Genomic DNA, 9,603 nt, shown 5'->3' on the forward strand with positions numbered 1-9,603 from the left:
ATGTCTTTGTTCAGCCATGGGAGTTCTGCCTCAGCTGTCTAGATGTGCTGTGCTGGGCAAGGGAAGGTGAGATTGCACTTGCTTGGGTTCTGACTTCCTCTTCCAATAGTCCCTGTTATGCTTACCGTTAGAATTAGTGCCATTTGTAATGGTATTGCTGCCATTTATTACTATTAATTACGTTTATGACACCTACAACAATGACATGGCCATTTTGTTATTGTTCTCTGATGTCTTCATCCATCTCCACCGCCATATAAACATGTTTTCTTCCCTGTTCTAGGAGCACCACCTTAGCTGTCTAGCTTGGACCATCTGGCTTAAAGGGGCAAGGATGAGCCCTTCCTGATGTTCTGTTGAGAGGCATCTTCCCTAAAATCAGGAACTCCTGTTCCCCTGTTCCTCTGTGCCTCTGTTCCTAATCCTGTTGAGACTGGGCTGTTCTTTGGCCTGTTCTGAATGGGTCTGGCGTTGATATCTACGGTCCATTAGCTTGATACCTATGGTCCATTGCCTTCATGGTGATGGATTTGGGCCAGATCAGTGCCAGATTGGAGCGAGAGGCTATCTGGGAAGGAACAGTTTCACCACTGCACAGTATGAACCTCCTCCATGGCCCATGATGCAAAACTGCAATCCAGTCAGATTGTCACAGCAATACTAATCTGTAGTAGAGCGGTAATTAAAGTCATGTTGTATTGCGCAGCGGTACAGGGGACATGCTTTTGTTTATGTTTTCATTCAGTTAAGTAACTCACTGGGTGGGGGAATTTAATTAACTAGATGTGTTATAATTAACAACGATGTTGTATGGTATTACATTTGTGACTACAGTGAATGAAATGTGCACTGGTGAGGGTAAGCATGCATAATCTCAACAGGTGTTCAGGACACCATAAATATGGCAGATTAGCAGACATAAAGGCCTCTGGTGACTTTGGTTAAAACGAATGATTATTGTGGAAACATCTCTGTTCAATTGCAAACCTAAAATGTAGCCTTACATGTTAATTCTACTAACACAGAACGTGGGGGTTTCCTCAATTCAAAGACAATTCCTTTTGGGGAAACAGATAAAATGCTCCCTGGTTGGGAAAAAGAATGTGTTTAGTTTAAGTAACTTGACCAAGATGAAGCACCTCAAAAACATGCCTGGCAGAAACGCATTAAATACGAGTACAAGTAGGAGTCTGAACAAACGTCACTCTCTACCGTGATACTATTTTACGTTATCTTAGGAATCAAGGAAGCATGCTTTTTGGTGATATTATGTCGTAAATTAAAGTACATTTGCGTCGTAAACTACATACATTCATCAGGGTCAGGAATAGCACATCCTGTCTGCTCTTCGGTTACATCAACATGTAGTTTAATATGAAAACAGCTTTTTATTGATCAGATGAGTTTAGAAAACACACAGACTTCAGGTTTTAGTGTTATTGTGTCTTAATGCGTAGCCTTTTTTTCAGTGCAAAATCTTCCACTACTCCGTCGTCTTCCACTGCTCCTCCACGGTATTTTTCTTTTTTCTCACCAACCCAGGCAGAAACCAGATAAATGTTATGGTTCACGGTAGAAAAATATGAGAAAAAAAAAAACAGACCATGCTCAGTTCTGCATAGGGATTTAAAAAATGTATGAAATGATGTCTCACTGTCTACATTTAAATGTTTCTTTTTTGTTCTCAGGACATTTACACCATTGAGCACACGGTGTTTCTGTGTGATGGTGCATTGATTGCACGCTGACATGGTTTTTACCGTGTGAAGACAAACACCAAATGTTCCTGCTTCCCCTCGCCTCTCCAAAACCCCATGGTTTCACACCTCACGCGTGACACCATTTGCCCCTGTGTGTTCAGTATGGGAAGGGGGTGCTTTGAAGGATCCTCATTGCCCTCCAATTAGGCAAGCACTCAGCTCTGTCGTACCAGAGGTGCCACCGCTGTCCCCGTGCGGAGGTGTGTGCTAAATCACACCCTTATAGACTGCTCCACTAAAACTCTTACTGAATTAACGAACCACTGGACTCTGAGTAGCATGAAAGCGCATAGGCAACAAAAAACAAGATTAGAAAAAACAGATTTATAGACTTAGAGGTTTGACATTTTTCTCATGTATTTATGGTATATGGGGCATATGGTCCATCGGTTTAAATTGGGGCCTTGTGGAGATGGTAGGAACACAACCAACTCACCAGAAGGAGTAGTCACAATCAGAATCATGTTTATTGGCAAAGTAACTTTACACATACAAGGAATTTGACTCCGGGTTAACAGGGCTCTCAATGTACACATCACAACAGCACAACGGTCTAAGACATATATACAGGGAGGAATGGGTATATACAGGTGAAACCGTTTATGTGAACTGTAAACACAACAAATAGTGCAAAGAAGTGGAGAGTGAAAGAAGTGCAGAGATAAATATGAAATGGTAAAGAGAAACGACGTAAGAAGTACAATATATACAGCCTGTATAGGTATACAGTTAAGGATGAAATGTATTGCACATTTTGTATTTAAGAATAAAATAAATACATTTGATTTGTAGTTGTAATTGTACAGTGGTTATTATAGTGATCCAGGGTTATTGCACAGTGCCACAGTGAGTTAACTAAGTGAGTAAGTGTTTTTCCCCCAACAGTGGGCATGTACATGCATCCGTGGCAACAGTTATCCCATTTGTTAGGGAACATGAAGTAAATCAATAAGGTAGAAAAAAAAAGATAGACTTGTACACTGCATTCTTCTCAGCCAGCCAAACATGTACTTTCTGTCCCATAACACGGAGTAGCCTGTTCCCTGGCCTGGAGTATAGGTCATGAACAGTGCCATGGAAAAAAAGAATAACGTTGGCAGAAGAAAAGTCTTATATAGAGTTTATATCTAGTTTATACTATTCATTGACAACACCATCGTTTAACATACTCATCTCTTTCTCTCTCTCTCTCTCTGGTCATCACTCCATGAAAATCTACGTGTAATTGTGCCGAACGGGGAATGTTACACAAAAAAATATCCAGCGTTTTACCGTTTCCTCCAGCTACTCCCTCAGCCTCTCGCGGAGGTGGGCTGGTTTAGGCGATCTGCCGCGTGTTATTTGGATCGTCAGCCTGCCAATCAATTTTGTTCAGTTCGCAATTGGCCAGATGTCTGCGGGTTTATCATTCCATCTCGCACTGTTTCAGCACAATCGCGCCTCAGTGTATGTGGTCTTCCTCCGCGTGTGGACGTAATAGACCTCAGGGCCTTGCATAAGATTGCATCAAACGTTATGTTATGGTTCTACCCGTTTAGTTTAAGGATATATTTATTAGGTATTTCGCTGAACTATTACCGAATTTGAAGTCGACATCTTTTCTAATAATTCAGTATTACAGTTGGGCGTTTGTAACCGGACACCGCACTGGCGCTAACCTCGTTTTCTGCGGAGGGATACTGGAATTCGACTGACAATGTGGAGGTTGCTAAAATGTCTACTCTGAGGCAGAAATGGTTACAATTGTAGCAGCCCCAAGAACGATTTAGGGCTTCGAACAATTGTTTATTCGGCAACGTTGTTATTGTGACTGTTGCTTGGACTTTCTGCGCACACTGGAATAGCGGAAAGGTGAAGATATCGTTCGGCCAAATTTGCGGCTCTAAAACACGGGAGGGGGATTCTCCTCAACTTTATGTTTTTCTTTCTGCCGAGAACACTATCCTCTCCTGTTGGATGCAAGACTTCTGAAGAGCGAAGGTAAATATAATGTCGATGTAAATTTGCTTTACACCTAGGCTACACAGTCAGCATACTTTAGCGACAGCGTCAAAAACCCATTTTAAACAATTTAGTGAACTTTTACACCAAATACTTCCAAGTTGCAATGTGAATGTTGCTAGCTGCATAGCCTAGCTTAGCTAGTTTTTGATGAAGCGGGGTCCCAAGTTTTTGTCTTGACTAGTGCGTTCGTGGCTGCTAGCTAGTTGTAGACCGTGGGCTGTGCAGCCCGATGGGAAATGACTTCTTTGTTCAGTTTTGGCAACAATGTCAAGTTTAAAAAGTTACTTTAAGGTGGGTTGAACTGCATTAGCTCGGTCTATTTTCACGTAAATCACACACGAGGATAGGTAGAGTAGGGTTTGTTTTTCTCCATCGATAGATTTGAATTATATTGAAATGATATTATAGCGCGTGTATCGTTAGCTTTATGTAACAGTTTGGTTCATGAAATCGTCACCTTTTTACACCACGGGCAATTTGTCAGTATTCAACATTCTTTCTAGGTGAATGCTGCTACTTTTGGTGGCTTTCATTTGGGTGTTTTTCAAGCAGTTAGGCTATATGATCGAGGCCCTCCATGTTTTTTTCCCACATTTACCAGGACTACTCTCTCGCCCCGTAAACGTTTCCACTAATTCCTTTGGTGGGCTATTAAATGTCTGTTATATGGTCATCTCCGGACTATCGGCGTCACCGTAATGTCTGTCACCGCGCCGGTCGGGGGTTTCGTGCTCGACGTACTCAGCCTCGCAAAACTTGAGGGACCCTGCGCCCTGCCTTTGTGCTCGCGCTGGCCGTCCGGTGTGGATATCATTCCGCATATCCTCTATACTCCGGGGCCAGGTTACTCAAGCGAACTTTCCAAAGGACTCGGGTGAACGAGCACGGGGTCGCCTAGTCTACCCTCGCCGACATGCCCCGGGGAACGCTTGCGAATCTCCCCTCGCCACGGCACATAATTGCGTTTTAAATCTGCTATATAGCTAGCAAATGACGCCAACGGGAGGAATTCTCTTACATCCAATAACAAGTATTTATGTTTTTCCCATCTGGAGGGCCAAGGCGAGGAGTCGAGGGGGAGGGGGGTTGGATGAAGGGGCAGGGGTTAGATGGTGTGAGGTTGAACGGGTGGAGGTGGGGGTCGCTGCCTGACCACGACTCGGTCCATTCCTGAGAGGATGAGCAAACACAATGGTCAACCCCTCGCATAATTTCTCCTTTTTGTACTCCGATGACGTCCTTGTCCGGTTCATTGTGTTCGCCTTCCCAATCAACAGTTGAGCACACAGCGGGCCGTATCACGACGTCTGGGCAGTGTTTTGGAGATGGTGAAGGTTATCCAAGTTGTGTGGCTCCGTAATGCTCCGTAGGCCTACAATTCCGCGACACGCAGACACGGGCCCCAGGGTCAGACTCACCTATGTAAAAAACATTTCTGTCGACTCTGACTACTTCTGCCGCGCAGAGCACGTGTCAAATAGGTCTAGTCTACGTTGCTGACATACGGTTTTAACAGACCATGATTCGCACTCTTCTCCGTTATGGTTGGAGAAGCACACGTGTTAGGTTCATTATGTAAACCTGAGTTTTAACCTGTGGGCATTTTTTCAGCATTTGGATCAGGATGTTATTTTGGGATCTGGTAGGAAACAATACATGCATCTAAACGTCGGAACGATTAAAATAATTACACCTGTAACACGAACACGGCGTTGACATAGGTATAGCCTAAGGCAATTCATTACTTCAGAATACCTATTCGTTCAACATTTTCATAGTCACAGGAAGCCAGACCGGCAGAAAAGTTCAGTTCTAAGTGTTGATGTTTTTAGAGACCCTGTAAACCTGTTGCCATCTTGGAAAGTGAGATGTCATGTAATTACTTTTATCCACACTTTTGCCAGTTTTAAATAGATGTTAGGTTAATTGTAGTTTATTTTTGTGGATTCTTGTATAAGGAATACTGTTTTTTTATTATGAAGGAACTGGATCTTAGACACTCCATTCCACATTCTGTATTCTGTTTTCAGCGTTCCACATTCTTTCTGTGGCAATGTATGTGCTGATGCCCTATACCACTTAGACCTGCTATAGCATGCAGGAGCATATTAGGGGATTAGGGTGTAGGACATGGTGATGACACGTTTATTAACACTGGAAGGGCAGTGTAATTACAACGCAACAAATTGTTGCCATGGTTATGATCTTGACAAAAAAATCCCTTGTCCTTCTCTGAACATGCTCCATGCGTTCCTTGCTCTTGTCCAGGCTGCAGATATCACACACACACACACACACACACACACACACACACACACACACACACACACACACACACACACACACACATATGTGTGAACAAGAAAGTGTTAAACTGAGTCACCATGGCCACTGATGGTAAAGATGTGGTATTAAGGGTATTTCGGTATTTCACACGTTACACATTTTCTTCCCCAACATTTCACACGTCATGAGAATGCATGCATAAGAGGATCAGGCTTCATGTGGTTAACAAGGACATGCTGTTGTGGGAAGGCACTAGTACTTTTGCCTGCATAGAAATCTGCAGGGGTATGGGTGAACTCCAAGGGGAGTGTGTGTTTGTGTGTTTGTGTGTGTGTGTGTGTGTGTGACCTTGAAGGTATCAGTCAGGCTTTATTGGCTGACCTGTTAGCGGAGGAGATAAGAGGGTGAGGTGAAGGAGTGACCGTTTGCAGCTGAGGAAACAGAACCACTGTGAGCTGCGATCTCTGTTCAGGGCCTCAGCTCAGACCCACCTCTGGCGCAGGCTCGGCCCACCTCTGGCCCAGTTCTGGCGCGAGTCCAGATAGGCCCCCCCGGAGTCAGCTGCAGTGCGGCTCCTCTGCGCTCCCCGGGCCGCTGTGGTCTCCTCCTCTGCCAGATGCCCTGCTAGAGGAGCCGAGGTGGTTGTGGTGCGCTGGTGGTGCCTCACCATGGCATCGCTGATGCTATCAGAGCCGTCCACAAGTCTCTAATGTGCTTTGATGTTGTTTACGAGCCGCAGCCTGGACAGGAGTCTGACACAAGTCCTCTGATGAGGGTAGATGTTGGTAGGGCGATGAGGTGGCGATGGTTGATCAGTGGTTGGTTGGAGTTGCTGATGTCATTGGCTGATGAGGGTTTGTAAGGGTTCTAGTCAAGAGTGCAGCGAGGGAATGGGGGAGGGGCGGGGTCTGTTGGGGCTTAACCACGATAGGCCGATGGCTGGGAAAACCCAGAGCCTACCCAGGAAGCCTTGAAAAAAAAAAAAAGAAAAAGAAAAAAAAGGTCTTCAGGAGAAAAAAAAGGGAAAATTGGGGGAAAAAATCCTCTGATCTTTGGTACATATGGAGGGCAGTGGCTCAACTTGTTGCATACTTGTTTGATTTGTGTTTGATTTGTCGGTACTCATTTAAGAGACTTGGTCTCTTTGTTTCTCCATGAAACTGAGAATGGTTTGGTTCATTTATTTTGTTATTATGCAAAATGTAAATCCCTAGCAGTGAGTTTCTTATGATTAGTTTGTCATCTGGCTCAGTTTGGTGAACAACTGGAAGAACTCTTAAAAATAAAACCCCCAAAATGATTGGATATGCAGAGAGGAGATGACCTCATCTCTCTGATGCTGAATTAACATTAGAGAGAATGGATTTTGGCTTCAGACAAAGGTCTAAGCCCATCCATGTCTTTTCCGGTCCAGATAGTTACCCATAATGAGTGCTCATAAGGTTTCCAGACTAGCTGTAGTTACCCACAATGAATGTTCATAAGTGTTCGTAAGGTTTCCAGACTAGCTGTAGTTACCCACAATGAGTGCTCATAAGGTTTCTGTTTTTCTGCATTGGCAGGTGTAAGCTCCTCAGCGCCATAAAAACAGTTAATGAATGCCTGAGCCTGTCGCCTCCTCTCCCCATTGAGTTGTGTCGTACCGTCCCCTGGCTTAGGCCTGTCTATTGGCCGTCCTCTCTGTGCGTCTGGTGCATTAGTTAGTTAGCCCTGGTCTGGCTGCTAGTGGTTGGAGCAGGTCAGTCAGACAAGAGACATGACGAGACTGTCAAAACATGTTTGTCTTTATCATGTTTGGAGTTAATAAAAGGGAAAAAGAGGAGGCCCACTTGTTTTTTGTTAATGAATTTAAGTTTTATTCGGTGTGAGTGTGCGCACTGCGTCGTTCTTAACCAGGTCAGTCTCGAAGCCGTCGTTATGTGGCTGGCCTGGATGTCGGTGCGTGAGGCGTCAAGTCTGACCTGCTTTAAGACGCGCTTATGGATGAACACCTCCGCTAAAGCCAAGGTGTGTTGTGCGTGTGCGTGTGCGTGTGTGTGTGTGTGTGTGTGTGTGTGTGAGACAGAGAGCCAACATATCCCCGAGGGCTTCCCTCTGTCTAGTTTCAGCAGATCAGTCTGGCCAGGAAGCCGTGCTGGATTGCAGGTGGCAGGGAGGGGATTGTAGATCACGGGATCCGGCCAGTCACACACTCCTGTGTCTTCTGAGTGGCTAACTACCTACCTACCAGCCTACAGTTCTCAATTGTCCTCTCTCTCTCTCTCTCTCTCTATCCCACCCCCTTCCCTTTCTCTCCATCTCTCTGTCTCTCTGTCAGGGCTAGTCTTTGTGGCTGAGTGAGTGAGCGTGTGAGGTGAGACCAGAGGCTTCACTCCAATGGCTGCCGTGGGAACAGACAAGGAACTCAGCGACCTGCTGGACTTTACTGCGGTGAGTTGGAAGCCCTGCTTCTTCTGCGCCTTTGTGCCTGTGTGTCTGTCTGTTTTTTGTGTTTTGTTGTGTGTGTGTGTTTGTGTTGTGTGTGTGTGTGTGTGTGTGTGTGTGTGTGTGTGTTGTAGAAAGTGTATAGAAATAAATCAGCTTACAGGTGAAAGATTCAGGCAAATGTTGTGGTGCTGAGGAGGCAATTATGATCCTGTTGGTCTAAATGTTAGGGTGAACATGAGCGCCTAGGCAGAGATGTGAGTCTACTCGTCTGCAGTGTAGTGTGATGAAGCCATGACAGTGATTTTCATGTGTGCTAAGATAGGAGAATATGATAGCTATGGCTGCTAGGCTGTTGGAAAACATGAAAAAGTTCTAACTCAACATTCTGCCCAACAGTTGCTCCAAATGCCTTCAGTATGTGTTGCTAACGTTGACTGAGCTATAAGTGTTTTTGCTGCTTATGGACTGTTATTCCATTAGTTTGAGCTACAATTATTGATAGTTTTAACAACAATGACTACTATAATAGTAACAATAATAATAATAATGGTGGTGTCTTATTGACAATGACATCTTGATGTAGTTTAGTGTTCGTCACAAGGCCAAACCTTAGAACCAGACTAGTGTCACAGTAGTGATAGTGTTATAGTGTGTACTGTACTGTAACACTAGTTATAATGTCACAGTAGTCATAGTGTGTACTGTACTGTGACACTAGTTATAGTGTTTTTTCCTTACCCCACCCTGTTAAACTACCACCATCATGTCTTAAAGATGGTTTTGAAAGATCAGTAAATCATATCCGCTCTGACCTGTGTAAAGGCAGAGACACCTGATCTGAAATCAGTATGGGGACCTCACTAGGATGAAAGGACTATCACAGATAAGCCTGAACTTCAGACCAGTTATCAGATTTAATGTTTAGGCAATGAAATGTCAGGGAGCATTTGAGACCGACATGGTGTTTGTTAAATAGGGTGTGTGTGTGTGTGTGTGTGTGTGTGTGTGTGTGTGTGTGTGTGTGTGTGTGTGTGTGTGTGTGTGTGTGTGTGTGTGTGTGTGTGTGTGTGTGTGTGTGCTCTGTGGCCAAGTAATCCTTTGCCCCTGCTGGGAGCACAAGACCTTG

The 9,603-nt window shown here is 44.5% G+C and overlaps 1 long non-coding RNA gene across 1 annotated transcript in view; it reads left to right on the forward strand.

The window, feature by feature from the left end:
* The first annotated feature begins 3,203 nt into the window (after window positions 1-3,203).
* LOC122128851 overlaps window positions 3,204-9,603 on the forward strand; it is a 16,937-nt gene continuing 10,537 nt past the window's right edge. Inside the window, exons 1-2 of the long non-coding RNA XR_006151656.1 lie at window positions 3,204-3,740; window positions 8,368-8,480. This is a non-coding gene — a long non-coding RNA (uncharacterized LOC122128851). The remainder of the gene's footprint in view (window positions 3,741-8,367; window positions 8,481-9,603) is intronic.

The sequence above is a fragment of the Clupea harengus genome, chromosome 25 (assembly GCF_900700415.2).
Source record: "Clupea harengus chromosome 25, Ch_v2.0.2, whole genome shotgun sequence".
In the NCBI taxonomy this organism is placed as follows: Eukaryota; Metazoa; Chordata; class Actinopteri; order Clupeiformes; family Clupeidae; genus Clupea; species Clupea harengus.